General features: G+C 44.9%; 1 protein-coding gene across 1 annotated transcript in view; it reads left to right on the top strand.

The window, feature by feature from the left end:
• Positions 1-535: 535 nt before the first annotated feature.
• The window catches only part of LOC142488042 (uncharacterized), a 56,903-nt gene continuing 35,534 nt past the window's right edge, over positions 536-21,904 (top strand). Inside the window, exon 1 of the mRNA XM_075588391.1 lies at positions 536-798. The gene's annotated coding sequence lies outside the window, so the exon portion shown is untranslated. The remainder of the gene's footprint in view (positions 799-21,904) is intronic.

Raw genomic sequence — 21,904 nt, 5'->3', positions numbered from 1 at the left:
GAAGGAGTTAAACTCCAACCAATACTCCCTCAATCTAATTACTTTCTAACTCTATTTAATAACTTTCCCAATCTTATCCTCACTGATCCCTAATGTTAATTCCCAGTGTAAAATAACACCCATTATCTCCCAGTCCCTGTGATACAGGAGGAGTAACCCCCCCAGTGCCAGAGGCTCCCCCTCACTATCAGAGGCTCAGCCTCTCAGGCTCCTGTGTGTAAGGAAGCTCAGAACAGCACTGGGATAATGTGCACAGGTCACAAGGGAGGAGGAGGAGGAAAGCACTTACCCAATAACACAGGCTGAAGATCTCTGTGCAGCAGGGGGTGGGCAATGTGAGGGGGTCACAGGAAAAGGGACTTAGAGGCTGCAGAGCCTATTCCTCAGTGTCTGTGCTGTGTGTGTAGTGACGTCTGGTGATATACTCTGTGTGCTGTGTCTGGTTAGAGGCGCTCTTGCCTCCCCTCTTCCCTCTCTATGGTCCCTCTGCTGCAGCCGGATGTACTGGTGTGTGAGATCTGATTCCGGCAGGAAACACTGACCCTGAGCACAGACTGTCCCACATCCTGAGGGGGGAATCCAGGTCACTGCCATAGGGAAGGACTGAGAGATCACAGGGGCTCCCCCCACCCTCCATAGGAAGTACACACACAGTGAGGGGGGATAAAGTGCACATCTCAGGCACTGAGGGGGACACACACTGAGGAATAGGCTCTGCAGCCTCTAAGTCCCTTTTCCTGTGTCCTCCTCACATTGCCCACCCCCTGCTGCACAGAGATCTTCAGCCTGTGTTATTGGGTAAGTGCTTTCCTCCTCCTCCCTTCCCCTCCCTTGTGTGACCTGTGCACATTATCCCAGTGCTGCTCTGAGCTTCCTTACACACAGGAGCCTGAGAGGCTGAGCCTCTGATAGTGAGGGGGAGCCTCTGGCACTGGGGGGGTTACTCCTCCTGTATCACAGGGACTGGGAGATAATGGGGGTTATTTTACATTGGGAATTAACATTAGGAATCAGTGAGGATAAGATTGGGAAAGTTATTAAATAGAGTTAGAAAGTAATTAGATTGAGGGAGTATTGGTTGGAGTTTAACTCCTTCATTACCACAGGGGCCAGCATCCTGTGTGTGTTATGGGCTATAGCTTCTCTGTGTGAGGCTGACACGTTTGCCCGGGGACAGTCCTGGTTTGACCGTATGTTCTGATGTCCCAAATATCTGCTGCATTCTCTCATGTCCCAGTTTTAAAGAATTTGTCAGGGAAGGGGGGGGGGGGGGTGTCTAAATTTAAACAATGTCAGGCTTATGCAGAGAGGAGCGTGATTTGCTTTGAAAACGGCAATAACATAGCCACATATTTGGCATAAATTATGGCCGTATGCAGAAAGCGCATTTACCTTCTGTTAGCAGATAGTAGTCAAATTGCCAAGGTTTTCTGGCGACCTGGAACACGCCATATTATAGGTCAGACTGGCGTGTTCCAGCTATTCGGTCCTTCTTGCATTGCACGCTATATTAGCATGGCGAGTTCCAGGTTCTCGCCACGAGTTTGGCGACTTTTAAACTTCTGAAAACTTTTCTGCCGGATTTTAAACATCGCGCCATTTTCTCACGAGTAAAAGGATTAGTGGCGAATTTTTTTTTGCCAGAAGATGGCGCAATTTCCATATCTATGCTCTCTGCATAAGCCCCTGTGTCTGGGACAGGGGGGAGGAGGACAGTCTGTGCAGAACTGGAGATGTAGAAGTGAGACACACTGCTTCTCTTCCCTCCCCCAATCTGCAGTGCAGAACTACAGCTGATGGAGATTAGGGTGACCCCAGGCATAGAGGTGGGTGCTGTGTCTGGGTCTCTGTGTATGCGCCGCCATGTAGAAATCTAAGCATGTGGTAGCTTCACGTCTGTAGCATACAAGGGGTTAAACCCCTCATTTTCTACATGTTGCAAATATACAAAGATCACAGAAAGCATTGTACACACCTGCACTTATTAATACACACACACAACAAGCAGTGTACATACACAACTATATACCGTACATGCATGTAAACTGGCCCATGTACGTACATACATAAACAAACATCTATAAATATGCAAACATACACCCACTAATATGTACAGTACATGTGATTTGCTATAAAAGGTGTGCACGTAAATGAAAGTGTGTATGTGACAGTGAAGGGGTTACCCAGGCTTATAATAAAGGTCAGGCCCACTTGGTTAACCCTGACCCGTGTGTTAGGGTCTTAGTGTCAGCTCTGGGACCCAGATGTAGAGAATGTATTACTTCAACTGTATACTGATTTGGCGACATTAAAGAATTATGTCACTTGCCTTCCTGGGATGCTGTGATTGGGAGATTTCTAGGCTGTAAGTTCAGGGTGGGTTTGGCGGAGAAAGTCTTTGCAGAATGTGTCTATGTAGCGGGGTTCCGGGTTATGGGATACCCCAAGAGTTGTATCCGGAGAGTGAGTGATATCCTCGCATTACACCGCCAACCTCGTACCCTGAAACACTCTTACGACACCGCCAGAGTTCCTGCTGCAGCATCTTCCAGACAAGGTGAAGGGGTTAAAATATATCTGCAGGTATCCACGGAGTCCTTAGTGTAGCAAGGGGCTCCCAAGTATAGCAAAGGAACCCACATCCATGCCCAGGTATCCTGAACCTAGAGTAGGGGTTCAGGAAGGTGCTCACGGTAAGGTTATGAAGCTGAGCAGATTTGCAGTGTGTTTTTTTATTTCACTCTTTTTTAATTTTTTTTATTGGAAATATATAATCAAGGATCCAGAGTTGTCATGAGCACATGACTGAGAAGGGTACATGGAAATTTCCAATAAACATTTTAACATTCTGATGCAGCTACCAGTATTAGAACACTTACCTGAGAAATGCGTGGGAGATTCTGGGGCAGTCTCACAGTAATTGCCTCAACATTTCTGTAAAATTCTTAATGGCCCATCGGATTAACACAGCAGCTGGTCCCTGCAGTCCCATTCAGTTTGCAGGGACTCCCTGCTGTGTTAATCCTATGGGCCATTAAGAATCTCACAGAAATGTTGAGGCATTTACTGTGAGACTGCCCCAGAATCTACCCAGGCAGAGTTCTAATACTCGTTGCTGCATCTGTATAGGATAAAAGGGGGGACGGACAGACGGGAGGGGGGATTGGGGAGGGAGAGGGAGGCCCTTACGACTTGGACCTAGGTCAGCCCTGGGTGTCGGGACTCCAGCCACGGGTCAATGTTCCAAATTGACAAATGGGGTTCAGTTGATAAGTAGTTTATTTCAATACATAGTATAGTATGATCATACTCATTCAAAAGTCTACAAGACTCTGCCAGGGAGTGTCCAGGCAGCAACCTTTATACACTTTTGGTTCCTTTGTCTAAAACTGTTACTAGGCAGATTACACTAACCACTCCTTAATTCTTAAACCAATCATTTTACAGCTCATTAAAACTGGCCTCAAACAGCTATGAATAGGTTCCAGGTACAAACTCTCACTAGGAATGTGGGTGTTTGTCACGGTAACTTATGACAAGATATAATGAACACCAAATATCTGGGTTGAACTGAACGAGGCTTAGATATAATAAAATATATTCCTTAAAAAGGTGAACACAGCAATATAGTACAATTAACAGACAAGAAGGTAACACTTACTTAGGGTTGGGGGATGGAGAAGTATCAGCTAGCAATTCTCCAGCAATCCGGTGACATTCCAGGTGGAATCAGAAGCACATCTCCTACTACAAACGGTAGGGTTGACCCATTTTAGATACCTGTGTAACCCTATTCTTAACATTGAACACAGACTATTGGTGAACAATTATCTGTATCCAATACCTAACGTGGAGACACAGTTTAAACCATGCCCCCCAGCTAGTTAGCCCATGTGTACTGGGACTCTGAGGATCTTATTTCTGTAGCCCCATAATTAAATCAGGGGCGACGACCAATCTACCAAATGAAGTATCTGATAGGATCTTCATTGTTTGTAGGTGTAGACATAACACTTACAAACCACTCCAGTTTGATGATTCTCCGCCCTCAGGTAACAATTAAAGTGGCAGAGTCTGTTGATTAGTATTTGGATCCTAGTGTAAACAATCAGGGCAGTTAACTTTTGATCACAGTGCTTATGCTCAATCATCCGGCTGCCCTTCATGACCTATTAGCATAGCAGATGGAGTCTGCATTTTCAGAGCAGATCCAAAATACCATACATATACACTTTAATATCTAGACATATTAATAAGTTCCATTCTTGTGGGCTCAGTGGGTCGAAATTTGCCAGTTCTTAATGACTACAGTGACTCCACACATTGGCCAAATTTCAACTCTCTGGGACCCCCAGAACTGGAGATACAGAAATGCACTTTAAAACAATACCGGGCCAACCCCCCTCTCCCTCTACAGCGTTACTTTAGGCACAGTCGTAAATCAACTTAGACGCGAAATCTCTCATTTACACCAGACACATTCTTACTCATAAAATGGAAACTGAACACCACTTTCAATCCTTCTCCAGAGACCCCCCCCCCCTAGTCCATTTCAGAAATCTATCAACAGTATCTTTATTTCAGCAATATTATATCGTCACACGGGTCCCAAGTTTTTTAGAATTGCGGCAGTTTTTTTACGGAGCATCGCTGTGAGTCCTACCATAGTGTTGAGCCTTTTGACAACTGTGCCTCCAGTTGGGGCTTTTATTTGCTTCCAGGCCGCTGCGGCCGAGCATTTGGCGGCTGTGAGAATCAAAGAGATCAGTCTGCCCATTGGTGTGGGGGATGTTTTCGATAGATTTGCCGAGCACGAAGGTCAAGGTCGTCCAAGGGTATAGAATCATTGACCAATATCTCTGAATCTCTGGACATGACCACCAAATGTGGGCCATGTCTCCCTTTTGACCACATCCCCTCCAGCACAGGTCAGGTGTGCCAGGGAAGATCTGGATCAGCCTAGTCGGGAACTGATAGAGAAAGAACCCAAGTGTAGCACTCAAGCTCACCCTCTGTGATTAATGTAGTATTTAAAACGTAATCTTTACTATTGAGCAACCAAATTAAAATAAAGGGTATTAAAATGACAAAATGAAGGTATGTGCTGGATCCAAATAATGATAGCCGTGTTGGCTCAGGATCCTGAAATATTAGTGCGTAAATAGAAGATACTAATACCACACTAGATAACAGTCCTTGTAAAGGATCTGTAAGGGAGTGAACACGTACAGGAAATTCTCATACACAAGATAACATAGGCTGTAAATCACTGGGACAAGTACCCTAATAAACCAAAGTACTGTATAGAAAAATAGGATGGTTGGATTTACAGTAGCCGGTGTGTAATTGTGGTGTCACATATGTAATATATTTGATATCACAATTCAGCCAGCAAATGTCAAAAGGATCAGAGCTCAACTGAATCCTCTCTGTGTAACTGTAGGCAATGGTGAATCTACACCATTACTATGGCTGACTTGACCTCAGGTTACCTATAGGGGATCTGCAGCAGTGATCGAGGTAGGTGTATATATCTATGACATATCATCAAATCCGGTACACTTAAATGGGACTGCTAAGGTGAGTACTTAGGGTTAATGGTAAGTACTCACCTTAGCAGTCCCATTTAAGCGTATCGGATTTGATCGCTGCTGCAGATCCCCTATAGGGATTTATTTGGAGAGGTGGCATAGAATGCATGGGGGAATATACTTTTAAACGTGTTTGGTGGATTGGGGGAATCAAAGTGCGTTTCTTGTTAAAAAAAAAAAAAAAAAAGAATATCACCTTTTGATTTTTTAAATTCTTGTAATGCAAGTTTTCTTCTTTTTTTTTTGTGCCGAATTTAGGCCTTTTACGTTAAGGGAGATAAGCTTTATAGAAGACATTTTGTGGGGTGTTTGTTTGTGAAGCTAAAGGCCTCACAGCCCCTTGGTTTCCCATGAAAGGGGACTAGAACTGGATTGTGTAGGAGCCGCAGCGGGATTTCGGGGCCCACGGCTAGCCTTTGTAAGGTTGGGGCCCTCCGATGGGAAGGAGGGAGAACCAGTAGGAGGAGGAGGGAGTTGTGGGCCTAACAGTGCCCTGAGAGAGGATCCTTAATCACCAAGGTGAAGAAGGAAAGGGGGTTGGAAACCCCTGGAGAGCTTCCTGAGCCGTAGAGCATGGCTGGAAGCCGGAGGCGAGGACCGAGTGACCTCTGAAAATTCAACGGAGAATCATTAGGAGAGTATTTACAGGTGGGGTAGGGGTACAAATATACAGATAACAGAGATTTGTTTTTAGTGGTGAGTGCAGTTACCTTTAACCTGGTAGGAGGGGGGGGGGAGGAGGGGGTGGGGAGGAGGGGGGTTACATAGTGTGAAGCATATGGAGCATTTGCAGTAGAGGCCTCAGCCTTTTGCTTCTGTAAAAATCAGTTAATAAAACAGCATTTGCAATGTATAACAACCCTCTGTACATCAGCTATTAGGGAAGGGTCTCATAAATAGTGTGTAAATTAGATACAAGGAGGGGGGTTTCAGAACCCGCTGCTTAGTCTTGATGTAGGGGAGGGAGGGGGTTTAGGGGGTACACGATGAGAACATCATATAATCTGCATTTGGGAGCAATTCATATGCATATTGGCACGGTGGTCAGGGGGGAGACGGGGAAAAAAGGGAGGGGGAGGGGAAAGGGGGAGGGCCCAGGTATGGGGATCTGTGCTTCAAGACTTGCTCGCCCGGCGGGTTGGAGGCTTTGTAGCCTGCCAAGAGGGAAGGCCGCCTTCTTCTTTTCCCTCAGACACCCTCATCGGATCGGAGATTAGAGGGGGAGGTTATGGCCTCCTGTGATTTGCTAGGCTTTGGGATGCTCGTGGGATCTCTGAGGGTTCAGGTCTTTCTGGGTCTCTGGAGGACATCTCTCGGTCCCGCGGAGGAGTGGTTAATCCCAGCGACTTCAAGAACTCTGGGGATTCTTCAGGCCTAGAAATGGTGTGGTATCGGCCATCTTTAAGGACAACAAGCTTAAAGCGGAAACCCCATCTGTACTTGATGCCTCTATCCTTAAGGATCGCCGTGAGGGGCCTCATCTCCCTGCATCTGTCGATGGTAACTTTGGAGAGGTCACCAAAGATTTGGATTGGGTTATCCATCTGGAGGTCATTTAACCCTCTACTGGCAGACATAATTCTTTCTTTGGCAGAGTAGGTGTGCAGGAGTACTTCCTCCATTTTGGTCTCTAGTTCATCTGTGCGGGTAGTAAGGCCACTTATGTCCGCTCTCAGACCTTCCAGGGCGGCAGTTATATCCTGCTGGAATCCCTTCCAATATTTTTGGGAAGAGGGATTCGAAAAATTCTTTCCCCAGGCCCTGCGCAGGTAGTTCTAAGTCGGGGAAGCTCTGATAACCCCTTGTGGGCTCTTCAGCGCCATCTTGATTTTCCGGCTCCAGCTCCCCCGGGGGTAAAGTAGCGGGAGACCCCTTGATTTTGCGCAATTTTGGGCTTACTTGCCATAGCCTCCGCGATTGCTGCCGATTCGAGGCTGTTCGGGCACAGATGGTGCTCGTGCTTGTGCTTTTCTTAGAAGGGTAGACGGGAGCTCCTCTCCTAAGCTGGCATGCCCGTCTACGTCACCGGAAGTTTCCCAGATTTGCAGTGTTTTAAAAGGTTAAAGTATTTTTTGAATGTGTGCCAAGAATGGGGCTAGTGAATGTAGGGAATATTTACACTCGCTCCATTCCTGACATCAGAATAAGAACTGAACTTTTAGCACGTATAAGCCAGGACACCTCATCTTTTATTAAACGGGAATAATTTAATACGTATAGATATTGCTGACCTGTATATGAGCTGAGGGCTTTCTAAGTCATGGATTCCGGAAGGCACAGATGGTTACCAGGCTTGGCGCCGCTGTGTCTGTCCAAGAGCCATACTTGGAAAAGGCTCAGAGATGCCTAGGTGTTTAGATATTGTCTAAAGTGCCTGGCAACTAATATATATATATATATATTGATATTGAAAGGGTTACTTTTTTACTTTGGTAGGAATCACTTTACTCAACCTAGGGAGATTTGGACAGCACTGGTTTAGCAGTCTCCGAAACACAGACAAATACGAGCTCAGAAAGAGAGGAGTCAGACAACAGGGCTGCTTCCACACTTCAAAGTTTATTAGTTGTGCCCCGACATTTATACAAAAAACTAAGGGCATGTTAATACATAACATATCATGTTTAACAATGAGAAATAACAAGTTTCTGTAGAGGTTATGTATCTGTGTCTTTGGACAAAACATTAGTAAATCACTACATCTTGCTTATGTTTGGCCAGCAGTTTCTACTTCTACATTACAAAGAGAAATACAGGGAATGTTTCTCAAGAGCTTGCAGCTGTATTGTTTGGGACATTTTACTGCTCTTGTGCTATTGTATAAAAGACAAACTGAGAACAACAGAAGTAAATAAAGATTACAATTAGCATAGTGAGTTAATTCTCTCAGTACTGGAACAGCCCGTATAAGAAAGATAAAGCTAGCAGATTATATTCACCCTTTCAACCCCTGAAACTTGTAGAGCTGACATATAATTTTAACCCCTTCAATACCCTCCTTTTGTTCTAAAAGAACAACCATTTGACCAAATACATTTATTCTTCTGCTCACCACTCAGGAGAGGAAAAACTCCCGGGGGAGAAACCTCCAAGAGACCATGGGCATGCAGAAACCTATATCTTACTAGGTATCTCGTATGATGATTAGAGATGAATATATGGGTGGTCTGAGAGAACCGCAAAGGTTGGCATCTCTCCCTACCATGGTGGGGGACATATACATAAGGGTGGAGCCAGAAGCAGAGACAGTTTTCTTGGAGAAGATAGAGCTAATCACACACTTGGCCATTTGCACTAGTACATAAATAGTGAGTAATAAACCTGCGATTATCATAATTCCGTAAAGAATTTTCATTCCCAGTGTACCAAGCCAATTTCCAAAGCCAAAGGTCCAATCAAACCCTTGGGGCTCTTGCCTTAATCGGGCCTTCACTTCTGCTAAATGTTCCATATCATGATGGATACTTTTAGATTGGTCTTCAATAAAAGTGCAACATTGTGTTCCGACTAACTTACACTCCACCTTGCGTTGCCAAAAGATAATCTAATGCCATACGATTTTGCAATACTGTTGCTCTAATTTGCTGCTGTTCGCTACTGAGCCTTAAAATAGCGTCTTTAGTGTCGTTAAAAGCGGCATCTATATTGACTACTAAAAGATCTAATTTTGCATATATGTCATATACTCCCAGGAAAGGTATTAGACCTCCTGCAATTCTCTTGGCTGAGTTAGTTTTAATGGTTAACGCCCTCCGATTTCGTATTCTTCCCTCAGGTAGGGTGGACATTATTTGGAAAGCGGGCAAAATAAAACCTAAATCGCATGGTTCTGTGTGGTCACATGGGATCAATTTTGTTGCCCATGTGCCACAGAGCCAAAAATACCCATAAGGAAGGTGTATTTTGGGGGGGCATTCTTTAATTGCCCTCTCCTCTGGACTCCTATAGAAAGGAAAATAGCAGTCGTCATATATATTTGCTGGGTCTAAACTTTGTACGGGTGGTAAACACCTAAATGCTGTTTTGCGGACCCTATCTCTTGCAATCCATGCAGATTGGAACTCTGATGGCCAAACCATTCATATACAGAAGAATGGTATAAACATTGTGGCAGTATGGCCGTGGTAAGTGAGGAGACAACACGTCTTTTCCGGTGAAATAATACTGGTGGATTTATTTGTCCAAAAACGGTAACTAAACAATGGGTACACTGTCCCTTTAAAAATTGAAATGAAACAAAATCCTAACCCCGGTCGGGGTACTAGCTAAACAAAAGTGCAGGCTAACTATCTGGCTGGCTAGCTAACCTATTCCAGCCCAATAATGTACAGCAAACGCAGTTGGCTCCTTACCTGGGAGCTTTATTCTTCCCTCTTGGGACCGGATCGCTTTGAGCAGCTTGTGTCTGTCTCAACACACCTCTGTCTTCCCTCTGCCTCAGAGAGAGACTGCCACCCCAGAGGCATTTTCTCTTCCTATTTTTAAAGCAGGTGAAGGAGCTTAATTCAAATCACCTGTGGTCTGCTTGACAAGCTGAGTTAACCCCTCGTTTACTGGATAGCATGCATACTGCCATCTCCTATTCACATACACGGCGTCAATGACCCTGTCACATATCCCCCTTCCCAGCGTAACATTACCGAGTGGAGCGGCCTGTGCACCCTAGAGAGTGCATCAGCATTACCGTGCAGTATGCCTGGCCGATGTTGGACCGTAAAGTTAAAAGGTTGCAACGACAGGAACCAACGGGTAACTCTCGAGTTCTTTTCTTTATTTCTGTGCATCCACTGTAGTGGTGCGTGATCGGTTACAAGTGTAAAAGACCTGCCTAAAAGGTAATATTTCAATGTGTCTGTTGCCCACTTTACGGCTAAACACTCTTTTTCCACTGTGGCATATCTTTGTTCGCGGGGACACAATTTGCGACTTAAATAGAGGACCGGGTGTTCCTCTTCTCCTACAAACTGGGACAGTACTGCTCCGAGACCTACTTCGGAGGCGTCTGTTTGTAGAAAAAACTCCTTAGTAAAATCCGGGGCTACCAAGACTGGGTGACTACAGAGCGTTGTGCGTAGGTCTACAAATGTGGTCTCCGCATTACTGTTCCATTTTACAACATCAGGTGCCTTTGCCTTTACTAGATCTGAAAGCTGTGCAGCCCGGGTTGCAAAATGGGGTATAAATCGCCTGTAGTAACCTACAATGCCTAGAAACGTCCTAACCTGTCCTAATGGCTTCAACTTTATTGAGCTGGGGTTTTACTGTCCCCCTTCCCACAACATAGCCAAGATATTTTGCCTCTGCTAGGCCGACTGAACATTTAGCTGGATTGGCTGTAAGACCCGCCTCCCGAAAGGTTCTTAACACTGCCTCAACCTTTTCTAGATGTGAGTCCCAATCTGGACTATGAATTACCACATCGTCTAAGTACGCTGAGGCGTAGTTCGAGTTTCGGTGTAACAATTTATTCATCAACCTTTGGAAGGTTGCAGGCGCCCCATGAAGACCAAAGGGTAAAACAGTATACTGAAATAGACCATCAGGTGTGGAGAAGGCCGTTTTCTCTTTTGCTGACCTTGTTTTTTTTTTTTTTTTTGTAAAATATTTTTATTGGAAATTCTGCAGACTTGTACATACAGTATATTTTTAACATGCATAATGTAGCAGATTCTTATACAGGTATCTCTTTATGTTCTATACAATATTTGATTTGCATTATATCCTTTTTATTTTTAATATAGTAACACTTGAACCTTCAACTCAACAACTAAACATTTACTTGTATTATGTCAATCCGTTATATCATTTTACCTTTAACTTATTCCCTCTTGATAGTATACCCCAGCCTTTGCTTCATCTGTTTTGACCCTCTGACATACTAACCAAGTCATTTATATAAGGGCTCTTCCCTCCTACAGTATGTTTGTACTCTTTTCGCCACTCCTGTTCGACCCATACACCTGTCTGATATCCTGAGGTATTTATTTCACTAGTGTTTTGGTATCGTCCATAGTCCTATTGGGTACTTTTCTACCCCCCCCCCCCGGTCTGTTTTTTTTATTGATGGTGTAGTGTTCAGAATCTTTTTGGGGGATTCCTGGTTAGTGTGCGTGTTGCATACCATGTTGTGTGTTTAAAGTTTTCTTTGATTTTTGTCTTTGTCTCGTCTGACTGTGCGGCAATGAAGCTTTCCCAGATTTGGAAGAATCGTTCCGCTTTTTTTTCTTTGTCCGTCGTGGCTTCTACCCAGTCTAATGTGAATATACTAAACATTTTTTCTCTCCACAGCTGCAGAGATGGGGGAGTGTTATGTATCCACTGTTGCAAGATTGTTTTCCTTGCGGCCATAGCTATAATTTGTTTCAGTTTGCTGTTATCTCTTTGGTCCCCTGCTGCCCCTTCAACATTTAGGTTTATAATATTAAAAATCGCATATTCGGGATCTATACGGATTGTTGTATTTAGGGAATCTTTGCAGTACTCGCCTATTCGTGACCAGAACTCTTGGACCACTGGGCAGTTCCATAGGCAGTGCATAAGATCTGCCTGTGGGGCTGCACACTTTGTACATTTACTTTCTTGCGCTAATTTTGCTTGTATCTGAATTTGGGTGTTAGTATATGTTCTATGTAAAATGTTGTAGTGCATTTCTTGGTATATTGTGGATGGGATGATTTTCAACGATTTCTCAAACTGTCTCATGATAGTCTCCATATTTAGGTTTGGGCAATCTGTTAACCAAGCTCCCATTCCCGGTGTGTTGCCATCAAAACGTAATGTTTTCTTCAGACATTGATAAAAATTTGTAATTGAGATTTTTCCATATTTTGCCCTTTGGAAGAGAGCATCAAGTTGATTGTCTCTATCTGCTGTTGGTAAGTCGTTTAGTGATGTCAATGCGTAATGCCTGGCCTGTAGTGCGTATTTATCTTTCAGTTCCTGGAATGAGTAAATTGTGTGACTTAGTTTATGTAGGAGCTGCCCTATTCCACGGATTCCCTTCTTTTCCCAGGCCTCAAAAGGGTAATTCGCCTTACCTTCCTGAAACCGCAGGTTTTTAGTGAACGGTAGAAATAGCGATTTGTTCCTTTGTAAAGAGAGTGTTTTCCTGGCTCTATACCACGCTTTATATGTGCTGAATAGTAATGGGTTCTCTTTTATGGCTCTTGGTACCTCGTGAGAAGGCATATGTAACAAATATGCCAAGTTTATATCTGGGCACATTTGTTGGTCAATTTCATATATTGTGAAGTAGTTTGTGTGGTTTATCCAGTCTCCCTCATATCTCAAGAGAGTGGCCAAGTTGTACATTTTAAGGGAGGGGAGGTTTACACCTCCATTTCTTTTATGTTGCTGTAGTTTTGCCATACTAATTCTAGGCTTTTTGTTTTTCCATATAAAAATTTGAAATGCTTTGTTTAGAGCTTTTTCGTCTTTGTCTCTTATTATAATTGGCAACATCTGCAGTATATATAGGATTTTTGGGAAGATTGTCATCTTCACCAGATGGCATCTCCCCAGAAATGTTACGCTTAAGTTTTGCCATTTTCAGAGCGTTTGTGTGATGTTTTCTATCAGGGGTCTAATATTAATATTATATTATTGATGGATATCGCTCGGGATGAGTACCCCCAGAAATTTGATGTGTTTTTTTGCCCATTTAAATGGGAAGGGGCCCTTCCACTCTATCTTTTGATTGCAGTCTAGAGCTAGTGCCTCTGATTTTTCATAGTTGATGATTAGGCCCGAGACTTTGCCATATATTTGTATTGCTTCTATAATAGCGGGTATTGCCTTTTGAGGGTTTGAAATGAAAAGGAGCATATCGTCCGCAAATGCTGCGATTTTTAGTTCTTTGCCACCTATTTGAATGCCCTTGAATTCCTCCATCTGTTTTAGGTGTCGAATTAGGGGTTCTAGTGCTATATCAAATAGCATTGGGGATAGGGGACAGCCCTGCCTTGTTCCCCGTTGTAACGTGAAAAGTTCTGAGTTTAGTGCATTAGCTGTGATATAGGCTTTGGGGGAATTGTATATTGTTTGGATTAATGTTGTAAAATTCTCCCCAAAGTTTTGTGCCTAGAGAGTCCTGGTAATGTGTGCCCATGTAATTTTGTCGAATGCCTTTTCAGCGTTGAGATTTACTATTATGTTGTTGCCTTTGGACTGTCCTGCTGTCACCACCGCAGCCACAGCTGATCTTATACTCGTAACTGACTGTGTCCCGGGGACAAAACCTGTTTGCTCTGGAGAAATAATATTGGGGAGAATATTTTTTAGACGGTTTGTGTAAATTTTTGTTAGAATTTTAAAATCTTGGTTTAACAGGGAAATTGGTCTGTATGACGATGGTTGTTCCAGATTCCTGCCTGGTTTTGGGATGACAATTATTTTCGCTAGATTAAAATTTTGCGGCTTTTGTTTTTCCTCCCTTATATGGTTGTATAGGTTGGTTAGTGATATTGCTATTTCTGGGTTTAATAATTTGTAGTATTATGCGCTAAGGCCATCTGGTCCTGGTGATTTGTTATTTTTAAGTGTGTTTATAGTTTCCTGTACTTCTAGGTTTGTTATAGGTTGATCTAGTGCCTCTCTATTTGCTTGGGAGATCTTAGGAAGGTTTGCTTCTTGTATAACTTTTTCTCCTAATTCTTTGTCATCTGGGATTGTTGTGTAGAGTTTTTTGTAGTAATTTAGGAATGTTGCACAAATTTCTTTGGCGTTTGTTGTTCTGCCACCCTCCTTGGTGCTAATGGACACTATTTGATTAGTACTTTTGGTTTCTTTTGTTAGATTGGCCAACAATTTCCCCGGTTTATTGCCCCATCTAAAGTAGCTATTTTTTTGATACATAAGTTGGGTTTGTGCTCTTTCACTCAGGAGTGCCTCATACAACTCTTTGGTTTCTAAATACTGCTTCTTATTTTGTTCTGTATTATCTGTCTTGTATATTTGGAATGCCTGTGTTAGCTGTGTGTTTAGGTTGTTCAGTTTGGTGTTTAGGGTTTTGTTTTTCCTAATACTGTAAGCAATTATATGGCCTCTAAGTACTGCTTTAGATGTTTCCCAGTACAGAATGGGTTCTACAGTATGCTGCTGGTTGTCCATCTCATAATTGGACCACTGGTTTTGTAGATACGCTTTGAACTCTTTTGAGTCGGCTAGATACGTGGGCATGCGCCAGCTTCGCGACATATTTTTGGGTTTACTGAGTCTTAAGTTGATCCATATTGGTGCATGGTCTGAAATTATTATATTTTCTATTTTAGCCGAGTTTATTCTCTGCATTAAATTGGTTGAGATTAGGAACCGGTCTATTCTTGAGAACATATTGTGTGCGTGTGAAAAAAAAGTGAAATCTTTCTCTAGCGGGTTTAAAATTCTCCAGGGGTCTACCAGTGTTAGGTTCTCCCTGAAGGATTTTAAAGTTCCCCGTTGTGCGTGTGAGGGGTGCGGTACCCTGTTGTTTCCTGATCTGTCAAGTGTCCAGTTCTCCACTACATTGAAGTCGCCTCCTACAACAACGGTCTCTGCGTCCCACTCCAAAATTCTTTGGTAGAGATCTGTGAAAAACAAATGGTTAGGCAAGTTCGGAGCATATACATTAACCAACAACAGTCTCGAGTCTTCTATGGTGATGTCGACCATGAGATATCTGCCTCCCGGATCTTTCAGAGTTTTATGGATGGTGTAGTTCACATTTTTGTTTATTAGTATTGCAGTTCCTCTTTGCTTTCCCGTATATGGTGCCGCGATTATTTCTTGGATCCATGGTGCTTTTAGTCTTCTGGTATCTTCCTTTAGGAGGTGTGTCTCTTGGAGGAGCGTCACTTGTGCTTTGGATCTTTTGATGTGGGAGAGTATCTTCCTCCTTTTTGCTGGTGAATTCAGGCCCCCGACATTCCAGGAGACCATCTTGAGGTTGTTTATCCGGATTTGGGAATCCTCGGTTTCTACTTTAGCGTAATCTTGAGGCTGCATCTATCCAATTCCTTCTGTGGGGTTATAATCTTTGTTTTGTTTGCTTTCCATTGGAGGTGAGCTGTCCCAGCGAGCGGCCCCCTCCGGGTTTTTGGTATTTTGGAGTTTAAAGAAGTTTTGTTTTTGGTTGAGTTTTTGGTGGACTTTTCCTGTCATGTCTTGTTTGGTCCAGCTTGAGAAGCAGCAACAGGCTATGTCTGTGGGCTTTGTGTGGCAATTCTTGTGGGTTCTCACCAACCAGGCTGACTTAGTTGGCTTTTGCTGGCCTAGGTTTGCCAAGATTGCCTTTTGTTTAGTTCATGAATCGTTTGATCGTGGATTTGGTCCCTCTTTATAGTGCGTGTGCGCTAATTCTGGTGACTCAAATAGAAAGGTCTTGGAGCCTTCCGTGACTCTCAGTTTGGCCGGGTAGAGTAATGCAAATTGTTTCCCTTTCTTGTATAACACTTTGCATAATGGGGAGAACTCTCTCCTTTTTTGTGATACTTGGGCCGAGAAATCTTGAAAGATTAGTAGTTTGTTGCCTTTGTAGTGCAGATCGGACCTTTTCCTGTAGGCTGCTAGCACGTTTGCTCTGTCTGCGTAGTTTAGGAACCTCACGATGACCGGTCTCGGTCTGGCTTTGTCTTGGTCTCTTTCTGGTCCTAGTCTGTGAGCTCTCTCGATCTTCAGATCTTCTGCTGGGCCTGGCATTTCCAGCGCCTGCGGCAGCCATTTTGATAGCATCTGGGTCAGGCCTGTCCAACTCACAGTTTCTGGAATCCCTATTATGCGCAGGTTGTTTCTACGGCTTCTATTTTCTAGGTCATCCAGTTTTTCCTGTATAGATACTATGGTTTTAGATTGTGCCTCTAGCTTGCTTTGCAGCTGCTGTACTTCTGTCTCACAAACCATGGTTCTGCTCTCCAATTCTTCTAGTCTTTGCCCGTGCGAGCCCAGCTGTGCCAGCGTCTCCTGTATTACATTTTTAAGCTCGGATATTTTTTCCTCGAAGAGAGGGGAGATCAGCTTTAGCACCTCTCTGGCTATGGCCTCCACCGAAGTCATTTCCTGTTCTTGGGGTATTGGTGGTGTATTAACTCTTTCAGATCTATTTGGCAATTGTGGCTCTGGGGCCCCTGTTTTTTTTTTTTTGTTTCTTTGTCTTTTTGCTTATTGATCTTGGTACTTGTTTTATCTATATATTTGTCCATTTTGAGATGTGTGTGTTGCCTTTACCTTTTCCTGCACACAGTTGGATGCTGCACTCAGCTGGGTGCCTTTGCTAGGGGGGGGGAAGCCCACTGCAGCCTAATCTAAGATGGTGGCAGACATGGGGGGAGAGGAGAGGGGGGGAGAGAGGGGAGGGTGGAGAGGAGAGGGGGGGAGGGTGGAGAGGAGAGGGGGGGGGGCGTAGAGTGTCTGGAGCTTGTATCAGCCTCCCTCACTGCTTTCTTGAGGTACACAGGATAGTAGCAGCCAAATGTATTTTGTATGTTTCCTTATGTTTCCCCTCCTCCTGTCTCCCCTCTGACCCTGTTACACGTTTGCCTGCTCCTGGACTGCCCAGCTGGTCTGTTTTCAGTGCTGTTTTCAGTGTTGTGGGTGAGGGGGGTATTCCCAGGGGCTCCCTCCTTACCTCTTCTTCTGTCCAGCAGCAGCCCCCAGCCTCCCTCGCACTGCTGCCTGGAGAACTCACTTCCTGGTTTCTCTTGTGTCTGGGAGGGGGGAAGGAGGGGGGGGTCTGCAGCGTGTCCCTCGGTTGTGAGCCTGCTTGTGTTTGTGTGCCTGTGCTGCCGTCCGTGACTCTCTCCGCTCCCAGACCTCCCACCTTGCTATCTTTGCTGTCGGGTTGTCCTCGGCAGCCTGCTTCCTCCTGCAGCTGGTTCCTTAACCCTGTGTCGGCGTGGCTTGCCTCTGAGCTCTCTCCGGTCCTCCTTTTTTCCTGGCAGACTGCCCGATCTGACTCCCGGTGAATCGCTCTGTTCTTTTTGTTTGCCTGTTTTAATTTCTTGCTCCCCTCCTGCTTTGTTGATATTTTGGGGTGGATTTTGTGTTTTTTTGCGGGTATTATGCAGGGGGCTTTGGGCAGAGCTTCTAACATGCGGCCATTGCTAAGGCCCGCCCACCGGAAGTCCTTGCTGACCTTGTTAAGGGGATTTGCCAATAACCCTTTGTAAGATCTAAAGTGGTTAGAAACCGAGCCCTTGCCAACTTCTCAATTAACTCGTCTACCCGTGGCATAGGATAGGCATCAAACTTCGAGACTTCATTTACTTTTCTAAAGTCGTTGCAGAACCGTATTGTCCCATCTGGCTTAGGTACCAAGACAATAGGGCTGGACCATTGACTATGGGACTCCTCAATTATGCCTAGATCTAGCATTTTCTTTACCTCTGACTGAATAGCCCCTCTTCTAGCTTCTGGGATTCTATAAGGTCTTATCTTAATGACTACCCCTGGCTTGGTGACGATATCATGAGAAATCATCCTAGTTTTCCCTGGTACGCTGGAAAAGACATCTCTGTTCCTTTTTACCAAATCTACAGCTTCTCTGTGTTGTTCAGGCGTAAGTTCTGCCGATATTTGAACAAGTGGTTCCTCCCCTTTCCCGGATTCGTTAGCTACTACCGACAGACATACCTCTCTATCCTTCCAGGATTTTAATAGATTTATGTGATAGATTTGCTCTACCTTCCTCCGGTCTGGCTGTCGAATTTTATAATTCACCGGGCCGACCTGTTCTAGAACCTCATATAGCCCCTGCCAATGTGATAACAGCTTGCTTTCGGAACAAGGACCATTACTCGGTCCCCTGGTCGGAAGTTGCGAACCGTAGCCTGTCTGTTGTAAAGGTTCCGTTGGGCCCTCTGTGCCTCTTCTAGATGCTGTCTGACTATGGGGGGTAATATGCGCAATACGGTCTTTCAAATCTTCCACAAATTGGACGACATTTTTCCCTGGCACAGCTTGTTGCTCCCACTCTTCTTTGAGGCTATCCAGAATCCCTCTTGGGCGTCTCCCATACAGGAGTTCAAATGGGGAAAACCCTGTAGAGGCCTGTGGCACCTCTCGGATAGCAAACAAGAGATAAGGCAACAAGGTGTCCCAGTTCTTCCCATCACTAGCGACCACCTTTCTCAACATCATCTTCAACGTCTTATTAAATCGTTCTACCAGTCCGTCCGTTTGCGGATGGTACACAGAGGTTCTTAGGGACTGTATTTTTAGCTCTACACATTAGTCTCGCATAAGCTTAGATGTAAACTGGGTACCCTGATATGTCAAAATTTCTTTCGGTATCCCGAGTCAGGAGAATACCTGTAACAATTCCTTAGCTATAGCTTTGGAGGAAGTGTTACGTAAAGGTAGTGCCTCTGGATATCGAGTGGCAAAGTCTAGGATCACCAGAATGTACTGATCACCCATGGCGGATTTCTCCAAGGGACCCACTATATCCATGGCAATCCTCTCAAATAGGACCTCAATAATAGGCATAGGGATCAATGGGGCCCTCAAACTTGGTCGGGGGGCTGTCAACTGACACTCGGGACAAGAGGCACAGAATCTCTTTACTGCATTATATATTATATATCCCTGGCCAGTAAAATCTTTTTAGGATTCTTTGCTGTGTTTTCTCTAAGCCCAGATGACCCCCCAACAAATGAGAGGGGGCTAGCTCTAGGACCTTCCTCACTAATGAACTGGGTACTAACAATTTTTCTATTTCTTGGCCCTCCTCTTGGCTCACATGGTATAACAAATCTTTCTTAATATAGAAATATGGATAGGATTCCTTTGTGGTTCCTTCTACCGGGACCCCATTAACTTCTACCACCTGGCTAAACCCATTTTTCAACTGGGGATCATTAGCCTGTTCTCTACCAATATTAATTAGGGAAAGTTCTAGACTTCCAAAACCTTCCTCATCTGGAGTTTGGTCGGTTACCTCCACGGGTAACTCAGACACCTGAGCATCAACAGGCCCTGTCTCGGACAACTCTTCTCCCTCTGGTCTCCCTCCGTTAGGAGTAGTGACCAGTGCTAACTGGGGTGGGGGTGTACCTCTTTTTATTTCATTCCTACGTTCTCGTTTTGACTTAGGGGTTTTAGAAACCTCGGTGACTAATTCGGGGTCTGTAAACGGAAAAAGCTCATCTGCAGTAGGATTGGTTAAGGTGAGCTGTCCTCTGATCAGGGTGTCAAAACCAGGGAAATTACAGCCTAACACTAGGGAATGTGGTAACTTTGGTACAATTGCTGCCATAGTTTCGATGACTTGCCCCTCGACTTTTACTTTTATCAGAGTCATGATGTACGGAAGCGTACACCCATGTACACATAATACCCGCAACTTCTCACCCTGGTGTAACCGGAGAGGCTTAACCAACTTCCCGGATACCAAATTAATATTGCTCCCTGAGTCTACCAGTGCGGAGACTGGTTTTCCATTTAACAACACCGTGGTGAGGAAGTTGTGGGTACGTTTTCCCTCGCGGGTCATACCCACCACTCCACAAAATTCAGACTTCACAGAACCATATGCACACTCCATTGGCTCAGACAACTGTGGGCAGTGAGCCTTAATATGCCCCGTCTCCCCACACTCAAAACAAACAATTGGCCCAGTTCGTTCTTGAAACCCTTTCTGAAATTTAGAGTTTCTGTCCCTATCCGGGTTTTCTTCCACCCGCTCAACTCGTGCGAACGGTCTTGGGTCCTGGCGCCAGCGCTGGCCTCTACTGTTCATGTTGGGACGTGGGTTGTAGTTTGTGCGAGTGGGGCGTGACAGTTCACGGGTAGCCAGAAACAGCTCCACTGCGCCTACCATGGCATCACAAGAGAGGGGATCTCCCTGCCCCACCCACTGTTGAAGGTCCTGGGGTAACGCTCGAATGAAGCGTTCCAACACCACCATCTCAAGGATCCGTGCCGGGCTATGTTCCTCTGGTTTTAGCCACTTGGACGCTAGGTGAATCAAATCCCATAACTGGGATCTGGGCGGCTTCTGTTCCTGGTATTTCCACTTATGGAACCTCTGCGCACAAACTGCGGAAGTCACACCAATCCTTGCAAGGATTTCGCTTTTCAGACAGTCATAGTCTGCTGCGGCTTCTTCGTCCAGGTCACAATACGCTTTTTGGGCTTCCCCCAGTAAAAAGGGTGCGATAATCCCAGCCCATTTGGAGCGGGCCCACCTTTCCCGGGAAGCGATTCGCTCAAAGGACCTGAGGTATCCCTCGACGTCATCGTGTGGTGTCATTTTCTGCAGGTACTCGTTCGCCTGGACGGGCCGCGCCGGGGCCGTACTTGACAAGCCCATTTTAATCTGGGCCAGCTGCTCAATCAGCTGCTTCTGTGTGTCTGCAACAATGTCAAGCTGGGCTGCAAGTATCCGGTTCGTCTCGCGTTGTGCAGCCGTGCTGTCCTGTCCCTGTTTGTTAGCTTCTTGCTGGACAGCGGTGCTGTGTACTAAGGCCTTCACAACGTCCTCCATAGTGGCAGCTACCGGATGGACAGATTCCACCAGTCGCAATCTGTAGCTCCGCCCCTTTTACAGGGTGTTCGACATCCCACTTCTGACACCACGTGTGGCAGGATGGCCGTGGTAAGTAAGGAGACAACACGTCTTTTCCGGTGAAATAATACTGGTGGGTTTATTTATCCAAAAACGGTAACTAAACAATGGGTACACTGTCCCTTAAAAATTGAAATGAAAAAAAATCCTAACCCCGGTCGGGGTACTAGCTAAACAAAAGTGTAGGCTAACTATCTGGCTGGCTAGCTAACCTATTCCAGCCCAATAATGTACAGCAAACGCAGTTGGCTCCTTACCTGGGAGCTTTATTCTTCCCTCTTGGGACCGGATCGCTTTGAGCAGCTTGTGTCTGTCTCAACACACCTCTGTCTTCCCTCTATGCCTCAGATTGAGACTGCCGCCCCAGAGGCATTTCCTCTTCCTGTTTTTAAAGCAGGTGAATGAGCTTAATTCAAATCACCTGTGGTCTGCTTCACAAGCTGAGTTAACCCCTCGTTTACTGGATAGCATGCATACTGCCATCTCCTATTCACATACACGGAGTCAATGACCCTGTCACAACATGTATGAGTTATATTATTCCTGGTTACATATTGATTACAGAAATCAGTACAATCGTCTAGTTTTATTTATACAGGGTGTCTTTTCATTACATCTGGGTGCACAAAGAGATGCCCAGGTTTCTGGGTCCAAAGAGGGAGGGGAGGAGAGGGGGGAGGGAGGGTTACAAGATAAATACAACATACAAATAAGAGCAATGTAAATTCACATTGTGAGGAGTTCTTTTCCTTACACCCTGTGAAGGGGTGTCAGT

Source organism: Ascaphus truei, chromosome 2 (assembly GCF_040206685.1).
Source record: "Ascaphus truei isolate aAscTru1 chromosome 2, aAscTru1.hap1, whole genome shotgun sequence".
Classification (NCBI taxonomy): domain Eukaryota; kingdom Metazoa; phylum Chordata; class Amphibia; order Anura; family Ascaphidae; genus Ascaphus; species Ascaphus truei.
Note: the sequence above shows the minus strand (reverse complement) of the source record. Positions and strands in the feature narration are given on the sequence as shown.